The 25,386-nt window shown below is 37.5% G+C and overlaps 1 pseudogene; it reads right to left on the reverse strand.

The window, feature by feature from the left end:
- Positions 1 to 210: 210 nt before the first annotated feature.
- Positions 211 to 25,168, reverse strand: LOC107802069 (uncharacterized; annotated as a pseudogene).
- Positions 25,169 to 25,386: the final 218 nt, after the last annotated feature.

Consider the following 25,386-nt stretch of genomic DNA (forward strand, 5'->3'; position numbering starts at 1 on the left):
ATTTCTTGAACTTTACCATTCCGTCTCTCCATAGTAATGTCTTCGACAACTCTTTCACGTAAACAGGTTAAACATAATCTCGTAGACAGTGAATAGGAGTGTATTCGAAATGGAGGAACAACTACTAATAGTTAAATGGTACATAGTGAAATATACAGCTGGCTACTTTTTTTTTGTTCTTCCAAAAGGGATATGGAAAGTACCCGATGTCATGGTGCTGGGTCGTTCAATAACAGGAAGAAAGCTTTTGTTTGATCTTTTTCAGTGCTGCTACAACATCAATCATGTTCATCCTTTCCACTGGAATATTAGCTGTGCAATTCATGGCTAACTCTATGATGGATGCCACACATTGCATCTTTCGACTTAAGTTCTCTTCATCTACTGTTAGTAAGTCAGCATCTATAATTTGATCCAACTCATCAGGAAGCAAATTATGCACACAACTTCTCAAATTCAAGTCTCCCACGAACATTTCATCATTAGATTTCTTCTTTGTAAAAGTTTCCAGCAACATGATGCCATAACTATAAACATCAGACCTCTTGGATACAAGGCCTTCCATACCATACTCTAAAAAATATAACTTAAAATACGTTAGCAAATAAACTTAAAATGCACTAATCCACAATACTGTTACAAGTTAAATAAGGTATTCACCTGGAGCAATGTAACCGATTGTGGCAAAGGTTGTAGTATGAGCAATGGATTCTTCCTTAGTTAAAAGTTTTCTATGCCAAAGTCAGTCAGGTGTCCCACCATGTCATTGTCTAATAACACGTTGCTAGGCTTCAAATCACAATGAATAACCGGTACCGAGTAACCATGATGGAGATATTCCAGAGCAGATGCAACATCGACCATGATATTCAATCTTTGCATCATATTTAAACAATAATCTCGAGAATGCAGCAACTTGTCTAAGCTCTCATTTGGCATGTACTCAAGTATCAATGCTTTAAAATCCAAGTTACAACAGCTGCTAATAATCTTGGTGAGATTTTTGTGACGAAGATTCCGCAAGATATCACATTCTCTATCAAAGGTTTGAAATGTACCTTCCATCTGTACATTGAAACTTTGACAGCCACTATCATCCCATCTGCCAATGTCCCTTTATAAACAGAACCAAAACTTCCACTACCTAGCAAGTTATTTCCAAAGTTATTTCCATCAAAGCCCTGAGTTGCTCTTTGAAGGTCATAGTAAGAAATTCTTTGTGGTGCTACCTCAGGCAACGACTCATCTTCAGCGTTGACTGCTTTACGCCGACATCTCATCAATATGAAAACTATTGCTGAAGCAAGCACTATTACAAGGATAAGTGAAGATGCAAGAACAATCCACATCAGTCTCCTTTTCTTTGAACTAGAACGATTCTTTGAATTAGAAGGACAAGTTGGGACATGATGTTGAGAGTTACCACACAATCCTTCATTCGACATGAAAGACTGGTAAGGGAGATGAACAAAAGGTCCTTCATTCGGAATTTCTCCGTGTAACCTGTTAAATGAGACATTAAAAGAGTGAAGATACTTAAGTGCCTCCAAAGATTTTTGGATCACACCAGACAAATTATTATACGAAAGATCCAATACTTCCAAAGATTTGAGCCCTCCAAATGTCTCAGGAATAGATCCTTCAATTCTGTTATGAGCCAAAAACAGTTGAGTCAATCTCTGTAGACTTCCTAATGTACTAGGAATGTTTCCTGAGATTTGGTTCCAGGAAAGATCCAGAAGTATTGCAGCCTTGAGGTTTCCAACTTCTAGCGGTAGAGAACCATTGAAGAAATTAGAAGACAAGTTCAGCTTTAAAATGTCTTTGAGAGTCCATAGACTTGAAGGTATTATGGCAGTGAAGTTATTTGAATCAAGAGAAACCTCCCTTATAGAAGTCATATCCCCCAAGCAACTATGAAGACTTCCCCACATTTGATTTTGTGAAAGGTTTAACAAACCCAAGTTGGATAGCTCACATAAAACAATTGGAAAGGGACCACTTATTCTATTTGCACCAAGTGAAAGCCGTTGAAGTTTTTTCAATGAACTTATGGTTGTCGGGCAATTCCATTGAAGTCATTATCTTCCAGCTCCAAAGAAGATTAATTTCTCAAATTTCCGACTTCATTTGGAATATGGCCCTTGAGGTTACATCAAGTCGCCGAAAACATTTCAAGAGAAGAAAGGTTGCCGATGGATTTTGGAAGCATTGCATTTAGGGGATTGGAAGACAATATCAATTTTCTCAAGTATTTACAATTGGCCAAAGGAGTAATAAAGCTTAATTCACTGTTGAAGGAGTTACTGGATAAGCTAAGAACTTCCAGAAGTCTTAAATTTCCTAGAGATTCAGGAATTGAACCAGTAAGTTCATTCCGATAGAGTTCGAGATACATAAGCTTAGACATATTTGAGATTGAACTAGGTAAAACACCACTAATGTTGTTTCCAGATAGATGAATTCCTTCAACATTAGGTAAGCCATGGCCTATAGTGGAAGGAAGATTAGCTGAAATGTGGTTACCTGCGAGCTGAAGATATATAAGAGATGAGATATTGAAGATATCAATAGGGATTGAGCCATTAAAATTATTGTAAGACAATGAGAGGTCCTCCAACTCTTGAAGGTTACTGATTCCATCTGGAATTACACCTGCAAAATTAAATTTAGTAAGATTAGGATCAGTAGAAGTATTCGAAAAACTGAAACTCTAAAATGACAATGGATTAGTTATTTTTTCCATACCTGTCAGGTTATTCATTGAAAAATCAAGTACTTGAAGCATACTCAAATTTCCAACTTCTCTTGGTAAAGGTCCTTCAAGCTTGTTTTCCCCGATTGATAAATATTGAAGTGATGAAATGTTGAGTATGCTTAAAGGGATTGAGCCCGATAATTTGTTTCTTTCCATGCTTAAATATTCCAATTTATAAAGATGACCAATCACATAAGGGATTGAGCTTGTTAACTTATTGTAATCCATGGCTAAAAGCTCCAAGTTATAAAGATGACCAATCTCATAAGGTATTGTGCCTGTCAAATTGTTAAACAGAAATATCACATATATCGATATATATATTTAGCAAACTCGACATAATAATACTCATAGAAAATCAAACCAACCATATATATTATAGAGATTTTTACACTGGGTATCAGTGGCCCAAGCTTGTAACCAAAATAGTTCATATTTTCAGATTTTATCCGATTTAGCCCATTTTGCATATAATCTGAAACACATTTTCACCCATTAATAGGGCATTAAGAAACGGTAATAGTAACTTCTTTTCGCTTGATTAATTCGCGAATTCATCCTTGTTTTTATAGACAAACAGCAAATTCATCCTTGTTTTCGCATTCAGATTCGGACTAGGAGGCGAAAATCTCAGAATCTTCATATCTTCAAAGTTGCATCTGAAACTTGTGTGTCTTATTGACTATTAGTCAGTAAACTGAAGTTAATATATAAATGGGAAAAAGGCCGGATTTATCCCTTTACTTTGGTAAATAGTTTATGTTTATCCCCGTTATACTTTTCGTCCAAATTCACCTTTGCCGTTGTGAGAAAGCACGAGAGAAAATATATTATTGATATTAGATGTTCAATACAATACGAGGGGTCCTTATTTATAGCTATACTATACAAGGACATACTACTCCTATTCCAATGTGGAACAAGACTACACTATATACATAGCTGTAAACTAAAACTCTCCCTCAAGCTGGTGCATACAAATCATATGTACCGAACTTGTTACATATATAACCAATACGAGGACCAGTGAGAGACTTGGTGAAAATATTTGCAAGTTGATCATTCGACCTTACAAACTTTGTAGCAATCTCTCCTGAAAGTATCTTTTCTCTGACAAAGTGACAATCAATCTCAATGTGTTTAGTTCTCTCATGGAACACCGGATTTGATGCAATATGAAGGGCAGCTTGATTATCGCACATTAAGTTCCATCCGACTGATTTCACCAAATTTCAACTTCTTAAGCAATTGTTTGGTCTAGACTAGCTCACATGTTGCCATAACCATTGCTCGATATTCTGCTTCTGCACTAGCCCGAGCAACTACATTCCGTTTCTTGCTTTTCCAAGACACAAAATTGCCTCCTACTAAAACACAATATCCAGACGTAGAACGTCTATCAGAAGGTGATCCTGCCCAATCAGCATCTGAGTATCCAACGATCTGCTCATGACCTCGATCCTCAAACAGTAACCCTTTGCCTGGAGCCGATTTTATATACCGAATAATGCGGAAAACTGCATCCCAATGACTATCACAGGGAGAATTTATAAACTGACTTACAACACTCACATGGTAAAAAATGTCGGGTCTAGTCACTGTGAGATAATTTAATTTTCCAACCAGCCGCCTATAGCTTGCAGGATCGCTAAGCGGCTCCCCTGTCCTGGCAGAAGTTTAGAATTCAGATCCATCAGAGTGTCAACAGGTCTGCAACCTATCATCCCTGTCTCCTCAAGAATGTCTAAAGCATATTTTCTTTGAGAAATAACAATACCTGAGCTAGACTGGGCAACCTTAATACCTAGAAAGTACTTCAATTTGCCTAGATCCTTAGTTTGAAAGTGTTGGAAAAGATGCTGCTTCAGATTGGTAATACCATCCTGATTATTGCCAGTAATAACAATATCATCAACATAAACTACCAGATAAATACAGAGACTTGAAGCAGAGTGCTGATAAAACACAGAGTGATCAGCTTCACTATGAGTCATGCCAAACTCCTGGATAACCGTGCTGAACTTACCAAACCAGGCTCGAGGAGACTGCTTTAGACCATAAAGTGACCGACGCAAGCGACATACAAGGCCACGAGACTCCCCATGAGCAAAAAACCCTGGTGGTTGCTCTATATAAACCTCATCCTAAATATCACCGTGAAGAAATGCATTCTTAATGTCCAACTGATAGAGGGGCCAATGACGAACCTCAGCCATGGATAGAAAAAGGTGGACTAAAGCCACTTTAGCCACGGGAGAGAAGGTATCACTATAATCGAGCCCAAATATCTGAGTATATCCTTTGGTAACAAGACGGGTCTTAAGCCGATCAATCTGGCCATCGGGACCAACTTTGACTGCATAAACCCAACGACAACCAACAATAGATTTACCTGAGGGAAGAGGAACAAGCTCCCAAGTACCACTTGTATGTAAAGCAGACATCTGGTCACTCATAGCCTGTCGCCATCCTGGATGAGACAACGCTTCACCTGTAGACTTAGGGATGGAAACCGAGGACAGAGAAGATATAAAAGCATAATGGGGAGATGACAGACGATGATAACTCAAACCGACATAATGAGGATTAGGGTTAAGTGTGGTCCGTATACCTTTCCGAAGTGCAATCAGTGTACTAGGATCAGGGTCCGCAGCAGGAGCAGGGTCAGGTGCAGGACGAGAACCAGTTGGGCCTGATGTAGGGCGTGAACGACGATGATAAGTCAAGAGTGGTGTTCCTGTGGCTGGGGAACTAGGAGGAGCAACACTAGACTCCTCAACGGTTGGTATGGATGAAACCTCCATCGTCAAAGGTAGAGGAGGAGCTATAGTAAACTCCTCAAAGGTCAGTATAGGTAAGACCTCAGATATATCATGGTGGTCAGCAGAAGTGAAGAACGGTTTAGACTCAAACAATGTGACGTCAACTAACATAAGATACCTACGAAGATCTGGAGAATAACAACGATATCCCTTCTGAACACGAGAATAACCAAGGAAGACACACTTGAGAGCACGAGGAGCTAACGTATCTTTCCCAGGAGCTAAGTTATGAACAAAACACGTGCTCCCAAAAATACGGGGTGGAAGAGAGTATAAGGGTGACTGGGGAAACAATACTGAATGCGGAATCTGATCCTTGATGGGAGATGAAGGCATCTGATTAATCAAATAACAAGCTGTGAGAACTGCATCGCCCAAAAACGCAACGAAACATGAGATTCAATTAGAAGTGTGCGAGCAGTCTTAATAAGATGCCTATTCTTTCTCTCAGCAACCCCATTTTTCTGAGGGGTATAAGGACAAGATGTCTGATGAATAATTCCTTGAGAAGTCATAAACTGCTGAAATTGGGAAGATAAATATTCTAAGGCATTATCAGTGTGAAAAATGCGAATAGAAACACCAAATTGGTTTTTGATTTCAGCACAGAAACTCTAGAATACATAAAATAACTCAGAACGATGTTTCATTAAGAAAATCAAAGTACATCTTGAATAATCATCAATGAAACTAACAAAATAACGAAATCCCAAGGTTGAACTAACTCTACTAGGACCCCATATGTAACGACCCGACCAGTCGTTTTGAGTACCACATCTCCGTTACCCAATTACTGCTCAATTTATGCTTTACAGTTATTTTATGACTTACCAGGTTAGTTGATTCGGGTCCGGAAGGAATTCGGAGTGAAATGAGACACTTAGTCTCATAATTGAAAATTTTAAGTTAGAAAAGTGACCGGATATGGACCTATGTGTAAAAAACCTCAGATTTGAATTTTGATGATTCCGATAGCTCCGTATGGTGATTTTGGACTTAGGAGGGTGTCTGGAAAATTATTTGGAGGTCCGTAGAGGAATTAGGCTTGAAATGCCGAAAGTTGAATTTTTGGGAAGTTTGACCGGGGGGTTGACTTTTTGATATCGGGGTTGAAATCCGATTATGAAAATTTTAATAGGTCTGTTGTATTATTTATGACTTGTGTGCAAAATTTGAGGTCAATCAGACGCGATTTGATATGTTCCGAAGCCATTTGTAGAAATTAAAAATTTCAAAGTTCATTAAGCTTGAATTATGGTGTAATTCATGGTTGTAGCGTTGTTTGAGGTGATTTGAGGGTTCGACTAAGTTTGTATGATGTTTTAGGACTTGTTGGTATATTTGGTTGAGGTCCTGAGGAGCTCAGGTGAGTTTTGAATGGTTAACGGATAAAAAATTTGGACTTGAACATCTGCTGGAATTTTCTGATATCTGATGTTGTTTTTCTTCTACGCGATCGCGTGAATGTGTCTGCGATCGCGTAGGCTTAGTTGGTCAGTGGAGGTTTTTGTTCTACGCGATCGCATGGGGATATCTGCGATCACGTAGGGTCAATATGAGGCAGTGATATTTTGTGCTTCGCGTGCGCGTGAAGCGGGATGCGATCGCTTAGATATGTGAGGTTTTTATTCGCGAACGCGTGAAGAAGGGATGCGATCGCTTAGATATCCGCATTCACGTAGAGAAAATGGGACAGAAATGGATATCACGTGTTTGTGCTTCGCGATCGCGTAGGTCTGTGATGTAGTGCATCGCGATCGCGATCGCGTGGGAAAGTCCGCGATCGCATAGAGTTAAATCCGGGCGATGGAAAATCATTCTTCGCGATCGTGTGAGAATGTTCGCGATCGCGTAGAGCAAATGTCTGGGCAGAGAGTTTATGTTCTGAAAATGGGACTTCGTCCCATTTTTCATTTTTGACGGATTGGAGCTCGGGAAGAGTCAATTTTTAGGAGATTTTTAGAGGAAACAACGGGGTAAGTGTTCTTAACTCAATATTGGTTAAATTACCCAAATCCATGGTTATTTTTAACATTTAATCGGTGAATTAAGTTGGAAAATTGTGAAAACTTTCTTGGATTAATTTGGAGATTTGAGGGTCGAGTTGATGTCGGATTTCAGTAAAATTTATATGGTTGAACTCATGGTTGAATGAGCATTCATATTTTATAACTTTTGTCGGGTTCCGAGACGTGGGCCCCATGGGTGATTTTTGAGCTAAATTTTGGAGTTTTATGGAAAATTAGTATTTTCTTATGGAATTAATTCCAATAAAATTTATTGACTAAAACGAATTATTTGTGACTAAATTTGAGGCTTTCAGAGACCAATTCTCGTGGCAAGAGCATAGCGGAATAAAGAATTACGCGGTTTGAGGTAAGTAACAGTTTTAAATCTGGTCCTGAGGGTATGAAACCCCAGATTTTTGTATCATGTGATTACTTTGGAGGTGACACACATGTTAGGTGACATGCGTGTGGGCGTGCACCGAGGGGATTGTGACTTGGTCCGTCCCGTGAAACTTTAAAGTTGAATAATTTGTTGTTAGCTATATGCTCTCTATGTGTTGTGGAAATTTGACTGTAAGACATGTTAGAAACCATGTTTAGGCTATATGTTGGTACTGCTGGGACCCACATAGGTCGTGTACATGTTGAATTATATGCTAAATTGTTGTTTGGTACTCAGTCACAGTTTATTTATTTATTTTATCTCAGTCTCTATTGTTCATTATTGATGCATCATATCATTGCTGTTTAGGTTGATTTCATGATTATTGAGAGCCCGAGAGACTGGAGAGATTTATGACTGAGTGAGGCCGGGGGCCTGATTGTGAGATATTGATACTATAGCACATGAGTTGTCCGTGCAGCACATGAGTTGGCCGTGTGAGACCGAAAGACTAGAGAGGTTGAGGACTGAGTAAGGCCGAGGGCATGTCGGTGAGGTAAGGATATATGGCACGTGAGTTGTCCGTGCAGGATATTATAGCACGTGAGTTGTCTGTGCGGATTATGGCGCTTGGGCTGTAGGAGCCCCTCCGGAGTCTGTACACCCCCAGTGAGCGCGGGTACCCATTGAGTGTGAGTGCTGAGGGCTGAGAGCCGAGTGGTTGAGCTGTTGTGACGAGTTGAGTATCTGTTGCCTGAGAGACTATACTTGCTTTTCATTTGTTTTTGCACTTAGTTGCTATCTGTCATTGTTGTGAAATTCTCTGAAAGATTTTATATCAGGATTACATGAACTTGAACTGTATAAAATTGATTTGACTTAAACTGCCGGATTTGAAAGCATGTCTATTCCTTGCTGGAATTACTGGAAATAAACTGTAACTGTGTAGCTCGTTATTATCTTCAGTTCCTTATTTATTATTGTTACTTGCTGAGTTGGTTGTACTCATACTACACCCTGCACTTTGTGTGTAGATCCAGGTGTTCCCGGACATAGCGGGTGTTGATTCTCTAGCATAATTGATTTTCCGGAGATTCAGAGGTAGCTGCCATGTTTCACAAACCTTGTCTCTCTTTCCCTATCTCCTTGTTACTGCATTTGGCCTTAGATTATCATAGACCATATTTTCCAGAATTGTATTCATAATAGAATGCTCATGTACTCAATGACACCAGGTTTTGGGGAGTGTTCGTATAAGTATTTGTGGGATTTTTGTATTGTATTTAATTATTATATTTTCAAACTTAAAGAGAAATTGTGGTTTATGGAGATTATCGGCTTGCCTAGTATTGAGATAGGCGCCATCATGATAGGTTAGGATTTTGGATCGTGACAAGTTCGTATCAGAGCTTTAGGTGACATAGGTCTCACGAGTCATGAGCAGGTTTAGTAGAGTCTTGCGGATCGGTACAGAGACGTCTGTACTTATCTTCGAGAGGCTGCCGAACCCTTAGGAAAATTTCACTTTCTTATATTCTATCGTGCATAATTGATTCAGATTGAAACATAACTCTTTGAATTCCTTCCACGCATTTCGTATGCGCATATGAGCGCTCGATATCAGCTGTGCATCGCCGACTTGTGATTCTATGAACGAGGTTCAAGATTTGTATTTTTTGTTTTGGTGATGGGCCAGTCTGGAGGACTTGAGGCTAGGTTTAGACCGCAACTTAGGCTCGGTAGCTTCAGTTGTAACCTGTACATTTGGACTCATATGTCCGGTAATGTCCCTACGAGTGAAATTTGTGGCTCGATGAGCGGTGGAATGGCTTTGTGATGAGTATGATATAACTGCGGGATGTGTTAAGACGATTTGAATGTGACGAGAAGTGTTTCTTGAAATGTAAAGGAAGGCCATCGGGTGCTTTATTTTCGTTTTGATGTGACGTACAATCTCGAGTTGTGAGTGTATTGAAGGATCTTTCACGTTGTTAAATTGTGGGGTAAATTAAGTTCTCATGTCTTGTCAATGACTTTGGACTCATGAAGAGTAAGTGATTGTGGTTGCGAATGGGAATTTCCAATGTTGATGGCTCAAGAAAGATGATCTTCGAAGAGGCTTAGAGTCGGTAACATTTTATTGGTTCAGGTGCGGCAGAGATGCATTTTGATTTGATGCAACAGTCGGGCAGCAAAGTATGAGGGAAGACATAACGGGAAGTGTTTCGCGGTGGTTGAAATACTAGCAGGTCAAGTAGGAGAAGTAGAGGTTGAGAAGTTGCTTAAAGGAGATGGTTTAACCAAAGTAAGAGTGACAGATTAGCATATGGATTCTGTGGTAGGATAGTCGCGTGCCTTGAGAAAGTGTAGAACGGTTTGGAATCGTGATAGAATGTGATTTGGCCTAAAAACTTTATTTGGAGTGATGGTTACTGTACGAAGAAAGATTGAATGTGGAAGAAAGGAGTTTGTTTGAAATGAAGATGGATGTGAAGATCTGATTATCGTTTCAGGTGCAATATGACTTGAGTTCGGAAAGTATTGTTGAACTTTCAGTTAATATCAATAGGGAAAGTGCAGACTTATACAAATGGTGGGCAAGCATGAGCTCAGGAGAATTTACTGATTGCGTGGTCGTTGCACCCAGTGCAACATCGTTGGAAGGTGTCAGTAAGGAATTCCACATGTGGGTTATCTCTTGTGAGCAGTTAGCGGTGGCGTGATGTTGATGAAGATTTTACGAGGAATATTACTTGCTACCCGGTAAGAGGTCGAGTGTGTGACTGTGGCTGGCGATTCAGAATGTTCATGAAAAGCTTAACAAAAGACTTCGAGAAATTTGGAAGGTTAACGGTACAAGATCTTGGTAATTGAGAAGGAGAAATCCTTACGGGTTCTAATTTTATATAATTGCAGCTTAAGGCTAAGTGGGGGAGCCTGCTATTGACTATTCGATTTCATGGTTAGATGTTAAAATTTTAGTTGGTCGGAAACTTACTTGTGGATCAGTTATGACTTGCAGAGATGGAGATCGAGGATGACTCGAGTAAGGAAATTCCTGAATACGGGTTATATGGAACTTTATAGAAATACGGAAATCATGGAATGATTAAGTTGTTATTTTGAAGGATGTAGTGCGCACGAAGTATGAATTCGATTGGCCGTGTTAAGGCAGGGTTAATTCTTTGAATGTTGATCATACTAAAGGAGCACATGTCTTTCGGCCGGTTTGGGGGTGGAGTAAATTAGATTTGAGCAAAGTAGATGACTCTCGAGAGGGTTCTAATGGATTCAAAATGTATATGTGGAAATTGAAATTTTTTCGAATTTGTGTATCACTAGAATCAGTTACTTACATTGGATGGTATCGGGACGTACGGTAATTCTGTTTGACTATGGATTCTATATTTCAGTATAAGAAAGGAAAGAGGAACAATTTTAAATTCGCATAAGGTATTTTTAGAATGAGTGTTACAGTTGTGATATTTATAGAAGTGCTTAAGAAGAATACAATGGCTTATGGGCCTTAGGGAGATGTAGTTTTATGTTAGGATGTCTTGTTGTGAGCTTTGGGTAAAGTAGTGGTGTTCTGACAAGGAGGGATGGCAACTTGAGGATAATCCAGAAGAAACTCGGAGAAAATAGGACAATTGGGTAACATGCTGGATCAATATGGTAATGGTATGCTCGGTTCTTTTAGTTCTTATGATGAGGTGAGGCTTTACGGGTGTTTTGTGGCAATACTCTCGGATTTGGCAACCTGTGTGGCTTGGTGGAGTTAGAAGAATTCAGTTCTGATAGCTTGGTTACGTGCAAATGAATTTCTAAGTGTTCATGATGGTTTCTACCATGGTTTGAACCGGATATTTTCTATCGGTGTATGGAACATGTTGTGTATTGTGATTTCCTCCTTTAAAGAAGCAAGAGAGAGGTTTCCAACTAATAAGGTATGTAAATTGCTGGTGACTCAGAGTTTATAATAAGATTCTCGTGCCTTTCACATGATAAATGTGGTGTGTTGCGCGAGATTAAGATTTACATGTACAAGGTGGTAGTTCATACTTGAAAGGAAGATCACGAATTTTGGACAAAATGGTCAATTTCAGATAATTAGATGAATGTTATAACTGCTCGGTAATCCCTGAGAAGGGTGCGCATTTCAAAAGGCGCATTGTGTTTTGACTTACGGATGTTCATTGGTATTGCAGTACTCACCTGGTTAATAAACTGCCGATATTTAAATTATTGTTTTGGCACAGAAGAATTATGAAAGTATTCCGTATGGGAAGATCGTGAATGGAAGATGTGTTAGTCATTCTAGTACTGGAGTTGGGATCAGTTTCGGTGATTCAAGTGTTCGATGAATTTGGAGACTGGGAGTTCTAAGAAGTATATTGTTTCGAGGTTGCGACCTATTTGAGGTGACTATTTTATTTTAACTCAGTGGAGGCACTAGTTGAATTAATTATTTGTGATAGCTACGCGCTATAAGGGTGCATATATGTGAGGTTTGAGCCAATGTTCGAGCATCGGGGCAAGTATTCATACTCAAAAGCATACTTAGGCTATGATATGCCTAGAGTTGACTGTTAAGCATAAAGTTACAATGTTTCTCGTGTTCGTACCTTTGTTGAGAACTATATGGGCTACATTTGAAGTTACAAAGAGGCTAATTCCCCTGAATAAACGGGGTAGTTACTATTTCCGCGTTAACTTTCCGATTTGAAGTGTAATAGCAGACTTTGCACATGCTTACACTATGGCGTGCTATTCATACCAGTCCAGGAGCATGAAAAATCTTATTTCATTATCATATACAAGTGTACTTGTTTAATTTCTCCTGTGTGATATGCTGGGACTGGAGGCCTGTGACCATGCCGGGTGATTCATATTATTGGCACGTGAGTTGTCCGTGCCTTGTGTGGGAATTTTATTTCTTTGATAATTTATCAAATTTCATTGCTTTCCTTTCCTCTATGATAAGAATTACATGAGCAGCGTATTTGAGGAATTGTGTACATGCGCCTAGGTTATCCTCTTCATGAAATTTGAGGAGTTGGTTGTAACATTGTGGTTGTGGTGGTGCATGTTGAACTTGCAATATGGTTCTCTTCTTTGATACATCTCCATATTTGGGTTCACGGATTGCGCAGTGGTGGCTAGAGTTATATTGATATGGCGTGTCTGTGGGATAGTTATGTTGAATAATATAAGGTCATTGGACCTAGAATGGGTACTATCAGGCTTGAGTATGGTATATTCAAGAGGGTTATGATTTTGGTTGGGGCGAGAGAGCTTCATGGCTAGTTGATTTAATGAGTGGTTATGCGTTTTTGATTGTTTCTTTCATCATTGGCAGTGTACGAAAGTTGTGGAATGAGGTTCTGTTGACTGCAGGGTTTTATCCTAGTACTTGGTTGGTTTGGAGTAGTTATTGTGATCAGGAATGATGCTACGAGCGGGCGAGTTGTGTAATATGCTGGGTGATTATATCCGTGATTATAGTTATAGCTCGATGCAGCTTGTTTAGACTCATACAATGTGTAAATGTAAGAATCGTATCTTGAAAAGAAATTCTGAAGGTTGGAAATTGAATTCCAAGGTTTTTGGGCTAAGGCTAAATTAAGGATTTCTAGTTGTATTGTGTTGTCAGGCCTATATAGAATAGGGTGACGTGCGATCACCCCGGGTATGTGCGTGGTAAGGTGGAATAGAGATTTGAAGGTTAAGAACAACTCTTGGCACGTTCGAGGATGAACACATGTTTAAGTGGGGGAGAATGTAATGACCCGACCGGTCGTTTTGAGTATCACATCCCCATTCCCCAATTACTGCTCAATTTATGCTTTACAATTGTTTTATAACTTACCGGGTTAGTTGGTTTGGGTCCGGAAGGAATTCAAAGTGAAATGAGACACTTAGTCTCATAATTGAAAATTTTAAGTTAGAAAAGTGACCGGATATGGACCTATGTGTAAACGACCTCGGATTTGAATTTTGATGATTCCGATAGCTTCGTATGGTGATTTTGTACTTAGGAGCGTGTCCGAAAAATTATTTGGAGGTCCGTAGAGGAATTAGGCTTGAAATGTAGAAAGTTGAATTTTTGGGAAGTTTGACCCGGGGGTTGACTTTTTGATATCGGGGTTGAAATACGATTCTGAAAATTTTAGTAGGTCTGTTGTGTCATTTATGACTTGTGTGCAAAATTTGAGGTCAATCGGACGCGATTTGATAGGTTTCGGAGCCATTTGTAGAAATTAGAAATTTCAAAGTTCATTAGGCTTGAATTGAGGTATAATTCATGGTTGTAGCATTGTTCGAGGTGATTTAAGGGTTTGACTAAGTTCGTATGATATTTTAGGACTTGTTGGTATATTTGGTTGAGGTCCCGAGGGGTTCGGGTGAGTTTTGGATGGTTAACGGATCAAAAATTTGGACTTGAACAACTGCTGGAATTTTCTAATATCTGATGCTGTTTTTGTTCTACGCGATCGCGTGAATGTGTCTGCGATCGCGTCTTAGTTGGTCAGTGAAGGTTTTTGTTCTACGCGATCGCGTGGGGATATCTGCAATCGCGTAGGGTTAATATGAGGCAGTGATATTTTGTGCTTCGCGTTCGCGTGAAGCGGGACGAGATTGCGTAGATATGTGAGGTTGTTATTCGCGAACGTGTGAAGAAGGTCGCGTTCGCGTAGAGGAAATGGGGCAGAAATGGAAATCACGCATTTGTGCTTTGCGATCGCGTGGTTAGGTTCGCGATCGCATAGGTCTGTGATGTAATGTATCACGATCGCGTGGGAAAGTCTGCGATCGCGTAGAGTTAAATATGGGCGATGGAAAATCGTTCTTCGCGATCGCATAGAGCAAATGTTTGGGCAGAGAGTTTAAGTTCTGAAAATGAGATATTTTTGACGGATTGGAGCTCGGGAAGAGGCGATTTTTGAGAGATTTTCAGAGGAAATAATGGGGTAAGTGTTCTTAACTCAATATTGGTTAAATTACCTGAATCCATGGTTGTTTTTAATATTTAATCGGTGAATTAAGTTGGAAAATTGTGAAAACCCTCTTGGTTTAATTTGGAGATTTGAGGGTCGAGTTGATGTCAGATTTGAGTAAAATTTATATGGTTGGGCTGATGTTTGAATGAGCATTCATATTATGTAACTTTTGTCGGGTTCTGAGACGTGGGCCCCACAGGCAATTTTTGAGCTAAATTTCAGATTTTTAAGGAAAATTAGTATTTTCTTATGGAATTAATTCCAATAAATTTTATTAACTGAAATGAATTATTTGTGACTAGATTCGAGGCTTTCGGAGACCAATTCTCGTGGCAAGGGCATAGCGGAATAAAGAATAATGCGGTTTAAGGTACTGAGGGTATGAAACCCCGGGTTTTTTTATTATGTGATTACTTTGGTGGTGACGCACATGCTAGGTGACAGGCGTGTGGGCGTGCACCGAGGAGATTGTGACTTGGTCCGTTCTGTAAAACTGTAAAGTTGAATAATTTGTTAGCTATATGCTCTCTATGTGTTGTGGAAATTTGACTGTAAGACATGTTAGAAACTATGTTTAGGCTATATGTTGGTACTGCTGGGACCCATAGAGGTCGTGTGCATGTTGAATTATCTGCTAAATTGTTATTTGGTACTCAGTCATAGTTTATTTGTTTATTTTATCTCAGTCTCTATTATTCATTATTGATGCATCATATCATTGTTGATTGGGCTGATTTCATGATTATTGAGAGCCCGATAGACTAGAGAGATTTATGACTGAGTGAGGCCGAGGGCCTGATTGTGAGATATTGATACTATAACATGTGAGTTGTCCGTCCAACACGTGAGTTGGCCGTGCGGATCCAGATATTGATACTATAGCACGTGAGTTGTCTCTGCAGTACGTGAGTTGGCCGTGCGGATCCAGATATTGATACTATGGCACGTGAGTTGTCCGTGCAGCACGTGAGTTGGCCGTGCAGATTATAGCGCTTGGGCTGTAGGAGCCCCTCCGGAGTCTGTACACCCCCAGTGAGCGCAGGTACCAATTGAGTGCGAGTGCTGAGGGCTGAGAGCAGAGTGGTTGAGCTGTTGTGACGAGTTGAGTATCTGTTGCTTGAGAGGTTGTACTTGCTTTTCATTTATTTTTGCACTTAGTTGCTATCTGTTATTGTTGTGAAATTCTCTGAAAGATTTTATATCCGGATTACATGAACTTGAACTGTATAAAATTGATTTGACTTAAACTCCCGAATTTGAAAGCATGTCTATTCCTTGCTGGAATTACTGGAAATGAACTGTAACTGTGTAGCTCGTCATTATCTTCAGTTCCTTATATATTATTGTTACTTGCTGAGTTGGTTGTACTCATACTACACCCTGCACTTCGTGTGCATATCCAGGTGTTTCTGGACATAGCGGGTGTTGATTCTCTAGCACAATTGATTTTTCGGAGATTCAGAGGTAGCTGCCGTGTTTCACAGACCTTGTCTCTCTTTCCCTATCTCCTTGTTACTGCATTTGGCCTCAGATTATCATAGACCGTATTTTCTAGAATTGTATTCATAATAGAATACTCATGTACTTAGTGACACCAGGTTTTGGGTAGTGTTCGTATCAGTATTTGTGGGATTTTTGTATTGTATTTAATTATTATATTTTCAAACTTAAAGAGAAATTATGGTTTATGGAGATTATCGTCTTGCCTAGTATTGAGATATGCGCCATCACGACAGGTTGGGATTTTGGGTCGTGACACCATATATCAGAATGAACTAAGGAGAAGACAGACTCTGCATGACTCTCAACACTACGTGAAAAGGAGGCTCGGGTATGTTTCCCAAGCTGGCATGACTCACAATCTAATGTAGACAAACTAGATAAACTAGGCACCATCTTCTAAAGTTTGGATAAACTCGGATGTACTAAACATCCGTGGATTAGATTTGGAGGATCTGTAACTAGACATGTTGTGGAAGGACTGAGTGAGTTAAGATAGTAAAGGCCTTCTAATTCACGTCCTGTACCAATTGTCTGTCCCGTACTGCGGTCTTGCATAATAAAAGAATCGTCAGTAAAATATATACCACAATGGAGGGCATGAGTCAAACGACTAACAGATGCAAGACTAAAAGGACAGCCAGGGACATAAAGAACGGAATCTAGGGTGATAGAAGACAAGGGATTAGCTTGTCCAACTTCTTTTGCCTTAGTTTGACATCCACTGGCTAAGGTAACAGTGGGAAGAGACTGCGAATATACAATATTTGACAAAAGTGATATATTACCAGAGATGTGATCAGAAGCGCCTGAGTCCATGACCCATGGGCCAAGAGTACTAGATTGGGAAACACAAGCAAAATAATTACCAGTAATAGAAGTATCAGTCTGAGCAACTGAGGCTACTTGTGGAGATGTCTGCTTACTTGCTTGATACTGAAGGAGCTCATTATATTCTTCTTTAGATAAAGAAAATCCCTGGTTACTCGGAGTCTCGGTCTGAGCAATGTAAGCATTTTTGGGTGGACGACCATGTAAGGAATAACACATTTCACGAGTGTGTCCAAGTTTGTGACAATAAGAATACTTGGGTCTAAATCTTCCAAAACGACCTCCTCCTCGTCTATGCTCCATAGTTTGAGATGCCCGAATATCCACTGTCTGGGATGCAAGAACAGAGGAATCAAGTATCTGTGATGAGATCACTGGGTGACCTGGTGCTGCAGCAAGGCGGAGTAATCGAGAGAATAATTCATCAACTGTCGGGACAGTCGGACTAGCCAAAATCTGGTCGCGTACTGAATCAAGATCATTAGGAAGTCCAACGAGGGTAAGAACGAGAAACATCTTCTGTCGCTGCTCTTGTTGTTTTTAGAGACTAGCAGAAACTGACATCAACTTCTCAAATTCCTCCATGACTGCCTGTACTTGACCCAAGTAAGTAGACATATCTAATTCCTGTTTCTTTAAGTTTGTCATCCGCGATATCACATCATAGAAGCGAGATATGTCATTAGTGTATAAGGTGAGTGCCTTTGCCTAAACTAAATAACATGCCTGGAATGGACGAAACAAGGGCATCAACTTGGAATCAATAGATCGCCATAAGATGCTATATAATTGAGCATCGATTTTTTGCCCAAAGTGCTATTGCCTTTTCATCTCCTTCGCTAGACTGTTTGATTAGATGATCTTGAACACTTTAGCCTCTACACGACAACTCGACAGATGAATCCCAAGCTAAGTAGTTTGAATCTCCCATTAAAGGTTCAGAGGTAATAATAGCACCAGAGCTTCTAGAACTCATGTTTCTAGACCCAAAAGCATCAAATCCCAAAGACATTGTTGTAAATTATTACTAAATAAGAGAAAGAATCAACTGTAATCCACTGAAATAGAGTAAGGAAACACAGAATCAGAATAATGAAATACTGTAGTTGCCGGAATCTTACTGTAGTTGTTGGAATAGTACTGTAGCTGCCGAAAAAAACTCAAAGTCGTCAGAATGAAATGAAAATAGTAGGGGTAGGATCAGAATTACCAGGCGACCCAACTATTCTGAAGGAAGTTTTTTCAAAAAATGGCCAGAAGTGGTCGTATGCGCAGGCGCGTGAGCTCACGCGCGTGAGCTTTTGGTGGTGCGCGGAGGCGTGTGAGGAGTCTGCTGCTGGAGATTTTCACTGGGGTTTGGTCGCCGGATAGTGACGACTCTTGTGGTAGTGTTGGATTTTGCACAACACTGACAGAGATGAAGCAGATGCAAAACAGCCTTAAAAAAAAGAGTCGCCGGAAAAAGACTTCCGCTGACAGATTTCTCTTCCCGAAATCACTGGAATTTATGCACGGCGATAAATCTCTCACAGTTGCTCTGATACCATATGAGAAAGTACGAGATTAAATATATTATTGATATTAGATGTTCAATACAATATAAGAGGTCCTTATTTATAGCTATACTATACAAGGACATACTACTCCTATTTCAATGTGGGACAAGACTACACTATATACACGCGCGTGAGCTTCTAGTGGTGCATGGAGGCACGTGATGAGGCTGCTGCTGGAGATTTTCACTGGGGTTTGGTCGCCGGATAGTGACGACTTCTTATGGTAGTGTTGGATTTTGCACAACACTGACGGAGATGAAGCAGATGCAAAACAGCCTTAAAAAAAAAGAGTCGCCGGAAAAAGACTTCCGTTGACAGATTTCTCTTCCCGGAATCGCTAAAATTTATGCACGGCGATAAATATCTCACAGTTGCTCTGATACCATATGAGAAATCACGAGAGATAATATATTATTGATATTAGATGTTCAATACAATACAAGAGGTCCTTATTTATAGCTATACTATACAAGGACATACTATTCCTATTTCAATGTAGAACAAGACTACACTATATACATAGCTGTAAACTAACACTGCTGCTAAAGTAACTAAAGTTGCCCCTAACCCTAACTGATATCTACTGTGGCACCCAATCCCTCAAAATAAATTGTCACATAGATATCCAAGTCAGCATTTTTAAAATTTAATCCCTAAACCCAATCAACCCATCCCAATTTTGCAATGTATCTGTAAATTTTCTGCATATTATTTGCGAGTTCGCACCAACAAGGTATTATTCAACTTTTCCAGCCCAACAATCAATTTAAGATTTCAAACACAAGATCAATAGAGCCAGTTGTCTTCTTCCCGCAACTGGCTGCTGAAGTTCTTGCCCAAACTGCCCAAATCCTTCAACGAATCACCCAAAATTGAAGTTATGAACTCCCCAAGAGATCCCCAACAAACTCCGATAACATCCAAATGAAAATAATGTAAACTTGCAGATCCAAATTTTTTGACTCAAGCCTCAAGCTTCTTTAATGGATGCCAATCTTCTCCTTCACATTTCACCTCTCAAACCAATGGATTTTAATTTTTTAAGCTTCAAACAGTGGCAATTACCAATTTAGTCAACTAATACTTTCTTTATCCTATTCAAAGAGAAGGTGGTATAATCAACTTAGTATTCAAAGAGAAGGTGGTATAATCAACTTAGTCATGTTTCAGCGATTATTTCAAGTGTAAAACTTATTTGTACAGCACACTGCCTAGTATTACGAAACCAAAACAGAAATTACTTAAAGCGCTCCTACATTGAAGAGAAAAGATAGAGAGAAGAAATGGGGTGGTGGGTAAGGAAGAAGAAGGAAAGAAAGAGGGGACCGGCCTGGGGTATGATTGTGAGGGTTACTGGTAATTGGGTCAACAGAATCAGGGATGAGTTGATTGGGTTTAGGGATTAAATTTAAAAAATGCTGACTTGAATATCTATGTGGCAATTATTTTTGAGGGATTGGGTGCTACAGTGGATGTCCGTTAGGGTTAGAGATAATTTTTGTTACTTTGTCAATGATAAGGGTGGATTTGGACGGAAAGTATAACGGGGATAAACGTAAACTATTTACCAAAGTAGAGGGATAAATCCAACCTTTTTACTTTATGCTCTTATGAAATGCGAGTTGCCGGCGACTAAAATATGAATCCAGCCGAGCAAGGGCAGATCCAATAGCGTCACTATGATTCAAAATTCAAACTGAATCCATAACTTTTATCATAGACTTGTATTTTCAATATAAAATTCACTAAAATTATTGAAAAATTGAGCTATGAACTTATAACTCAAACAAGGTGATGAATTCATTAGTCGAAACCGAAATCTTGAACCCATAGAATCAAAATTCCAGAGCCACCCTCTGTAGTTGAGCAGAAGCAACTATGCAATGAGCGAAAACAAGCAAATTTTCAAGTCTCATATCTTCTCTCTCAAGTCTAGCTATTATCTTCTAAAAGTTGTTTATACAGTTATTTTATAGATTATTACCGGTGGTCATTCAATTTTGTGTTCGTTACCCAAAAGTCATTTCTCTTTTTTTGTTACGTAAAAATCATTTAACTTTGTGTTCATTACTCAAAAGTCACTTTTCTTTCTTTTGTTATACAAAAATTATTTTATTTTGCTCTAGTTATCACAATAGTCACCTTGGCCAGCTTTTATAATACTTTTACTTGAAACGTATATTATGCCCTTGACATTATAAATTCTCCTATTTATATAATACATTCTATATTATATAATATATAATATAATTTTACCTATGTATTTTACTTTATAAATAAAATAACTTTATACTACTTTATTTATTATTTTTGTAATATATCCGTACATTTAATTTTTCTATTACACTCAATTTGTTTAATAATATTCAAACTGGAACATATTTTAAAATATAAAAACGACAAAAAATATTTATTTTTAATCATAAAATAATTATTTGTTTTATTATATTATTTTTATAGTCAGTAAAACTTTAAACAAAAATTCAAAGATATTATGTTTAATATTAAGTTTTTTTAAAGTTTTGTCTGCTAATGTTATTTATTTGAAAGTATTAATACGATGTGTCGGTGTTCTACATGTGGGTATTTTGTTTATTAGATTAATGAATATGGCTCGAATGATAAATATGTGAGCTTTGATTTTATCATTTTCATTAAAAATATTTCATTAGGCATGATTAAGAACGTTAAGATGAGATTTGTTCACAATAATATTACTGACAAATTTGATAATAGTACCTATATATATTGAAATTATCTTTAAGAAAAAAATTAAATGTACGAATATATTATAAAAATAATATAAAATTTATTTAATAAAAAGTAAAAAATATATTATATATTATATAATATAGAAAGTATTACATAAATGGGAGAATTTATAATGTCTAGGGAATAATAGTAAAGTTAAACTCCCCGGAAAAATGGTAAAGCGCATACCTTCAAAATTGTTAAATCCAATATCTAAATCTTTCAGCAGCTGTAAGTTGCCTAGTTCTCCTGGAATTGTTCCAACAAAGTTATTTTCCATCAACACTAGGACTTGAAGTTCCGAGCATTCTGATATGCTTCTTGGTATCTCTCCACTTAACATGTTGGAGCTAAGAAAAAGCTTTAGCAATCTGGGAAGGCGACGGCATAAATCAGATGGAAGATCACCAGTTAAACTAGCATCCATGAGTCCATTGGAACATGTTAAACATGGAAAGCACATTGGAGCCATTGAGTCCATTGGAACTAATATCAATGGCTCTCAACTTTCGCAAACGAGACAACTCTAGTGGAAGTTGTTCACCTTGGAAATTGTTGTAGCTTAGATCAAGAGAAATAAGAAAAGAAAGGTTGCCAAGTTGTGGCGGGATGGTACCACTAAATCCCATGTCTGAAATATTCAGTTCAATCACTCTTTGATGACGGGAGCCACAAGTGATTCCAATCCAGTTACAAACTGAGGTAGAAGAAGACCAGTTTGTTGAAAGAATGCGAAAAGGGTCTGAAGTAATTTGGGCTTTCAAGGCTAGAAGAGAAGATTGATCAGTGCTTATATTCATGGCTACGCATGTTGCTATAATGTGAAGAGATATTAATAAAAATGCTAATAGCCGAAAGGAAGAGGAGGTTGTATTCTCCATTAATGATATCCTTGAGTCCATGAAATTAGGAAATGCGTCTCTTGGTTGGATCTTGTTTAGCAATATAATCTCTACAGAATTGGAACTGATTAAATGAATAGTAGTAATTAAGAAGATAAGGCTAACCTTTTTATATTACTGAAGCTAATTAAAATTAAGAACATAACGCTACAATTATTAACTTAGTTTATTGCAAGCTTCGTGCTAGAAAAAAGAAAGGTTGGAAAAATGTTCAAGATCTGGTACTAAATACTAACACATAACAGAGATTTATGGGTTCCTTTTATTAAGCTCCTGATTTATGGGTGTCACGCCTCCTTTTTCGTGAAAAGAAATTTTTCAATTAAAATTTGTATATGGATTATTTTATTATTTTAGAAGGCACCACTTAAAATTGAGTATTTTCGGAGTTCCAAGTCACCAATGATTCAAAATCCCACGAAAGTTTTAACTCCATTTATGATCCGCTAATACAGAAAACCATGTAAGAAATTTTATTGATCAGACAGAAGGTATAAGACACTTCCCGAATCACATGGTTCTATCACGGTCACTTAATTAATTTAAACCTGACTTAAACTAATCTTGGATATATGTCTTAAGGATTTTGCCTTTTTATCCACCTTTATTTGCTTGATTATTCGTAAATGTACTTGCCTTGCTTGCGTGCCAAAATCATGCAATGTGTACGTGTACATAACTTAAGGACATATGTATTATTTTAAGGAGTTTAATTAAGTCGTGTTCACACGTGCTTTGCTCTTTAATAGCTATGTTACGCGAACGGATACATAGCCATGTTAATTTGAAACACACCTAAAGCATACCAGCGTGTGTGAATCCTCCTACTTAATCATCATCATATATTATATATCATATACTATATTATAAGCATGAAGATCTTTAGTGTAAGTTAAATTACTAAAATGACCATTAAAAGTTAAATAACGTTTTTACCCTTCACTTAAAAAAATACCCCTATAATACTTTTGTACCAAAAAGTAAACTTGCCTTTAATTAATAAATAATAAATATCTATAAAAGTAAATTAAAAGTTTTTCTTTGGAATTGTAAAGCAATGCGTTGAAATTCCTAGAGTAATTATTAATAGGAGCAAACCTGTTGTTGTATGTGAAAGAAAGAAAAGTAACAAAACAAAAGAAAAAAAAGTCAAAGAGAGAAGAAAAATAATCGGTGGAAAAATTTCTTTGAATCAAAATAATTCTGCATCTGCCTTCTGTAGTTGAGCAGAAGCAACTAAGCAATAAGTGAAAACAAGCAAATTTTCAAGTCTCATATCTTCTCTCACAATTACTACAAGTTTAGCTATTATCTTTTAAAGTTGTTTATATGGTTATTTTACAGAGTAAAATTCAAGGGTGGTCATTTAATTTTGTGTTTATTTTCTAATTTTTTTTTTGAAAAGTCATTTAACTTTGTGTTCATTATCCAAAAGTCACTTTTCTTTCTTTGTTATACAAAAATTATTTTATCTTGCTCTAGTTATCACAATAGTCACCTTGACCAGATTTTATAATAGTTTTGCTTTAAAAGTCTATTATGCCCTTGACATTACAAGTTCTCCTATTTATGTTATACCTTCTATATTATATACAAATAATATATTTTTACTTAGGTATTTTACTTTATAATTAAAATAACTTTATATTACTTTATTTATTATTTTTATAATATATCCGTACATTTAATTTTCCCATGGCACTCAATTTGTTTAGTCATATTCAAAAGCGACATATTTTTAAATATAAAAATGACAAAAAATATTTATTTTTAATATTTATTTAAATAACAAAAACAGATTTGTTTAACAAATGAGATTTTATAGTCAGTAAAACTATAAAACTTTTTTAAAGATATTTGTGTTTAATATTAAGTTTTTTAAAGCTTTGTCTGCTAATATTATTTATTTGAAAGTATTAATCTGATGTGTCAATATTCTACATGTGGGTATTTTGTTTATTAGGTTAATGAATATGGCTTGAATGATAAATCCGTGAGCTTTGATTTTATAATTTTCATTAAAAATATTTCATTAGCCATGGTTTAGAATATTAAATTGAGATTCGTTCACAGTAATATTACTGACAAATTTGATAATACTACCTATATATATTGAAATTATCGTTAAGAAAAAAATTAAATGCACGAATATAAAAATAATAAATAAAATAAAATAATATTTATTTAATTATAAGTAAAATACGTAGGTAAAAATATATTATATAGTATATAGTATAGAAAGCATTACATAAATGAGAGGATTTATAATGTCAAGGGTATAATAGACTTTTCAAGTAAAACTTTTACAAAATCTGGTCAAAGTGACTATTGTGATAACTAGAGCATAGTAAAATCATTTTTGCGTAACAAAAAGAAATTTTTTTTTTGATTAATGAATACAAAGTTGAATGACCATCCATGAAATTTACTCTTATTTTATACTATAAAATTGAATCCATAAGTAAAGTTAAACTCCCCGGAAAAATGGTAAACGCATACCTTCAAAATTGTTAAATCCAATATCTAAATCTTTCAGCAGCTGTAAGTTGCCTAGTTCTCCTGGAATTGTTCCAACAAAGTTATTTTCCATCAACACTAAGACTTGAAGTTCCGAGCATTGTGATATGCTTCTTGGTATCTCTCTGACGGCATACATCGTTCAAATAGCACGGGCTAGCCAGTTTTCGGACTAGTCATTCAAAAATAGCTGGCGTTTGTCAAGTCATTGAAAAATAGCCATTATTTTGCTGTAACAGAGACCGGTCCAGCATAATATACTGGAGTTCGGTGCACTTGTGTATGAACTTCCAGCATATTATGCTTGATCGGTATACTTTGTTGGCTCCAGTATAATATACTGGAGTTCCAGTATAC

Source organism: Nicotiana tabacum, chromosome 17 (genome assembly GCF_000715075.1).
Source record: "Nicotiana tabacum cultivar K326 chromosome 17, ASM71507v2, whole genome shotgun sequence".
Classification (NCBI taxonomy): Eukaryota; Viridiplantae; Streptophyta; class Magnoliopsida; order Solanales; family Solanaceae; genus Nicotiana; species Nicotiana tabacum.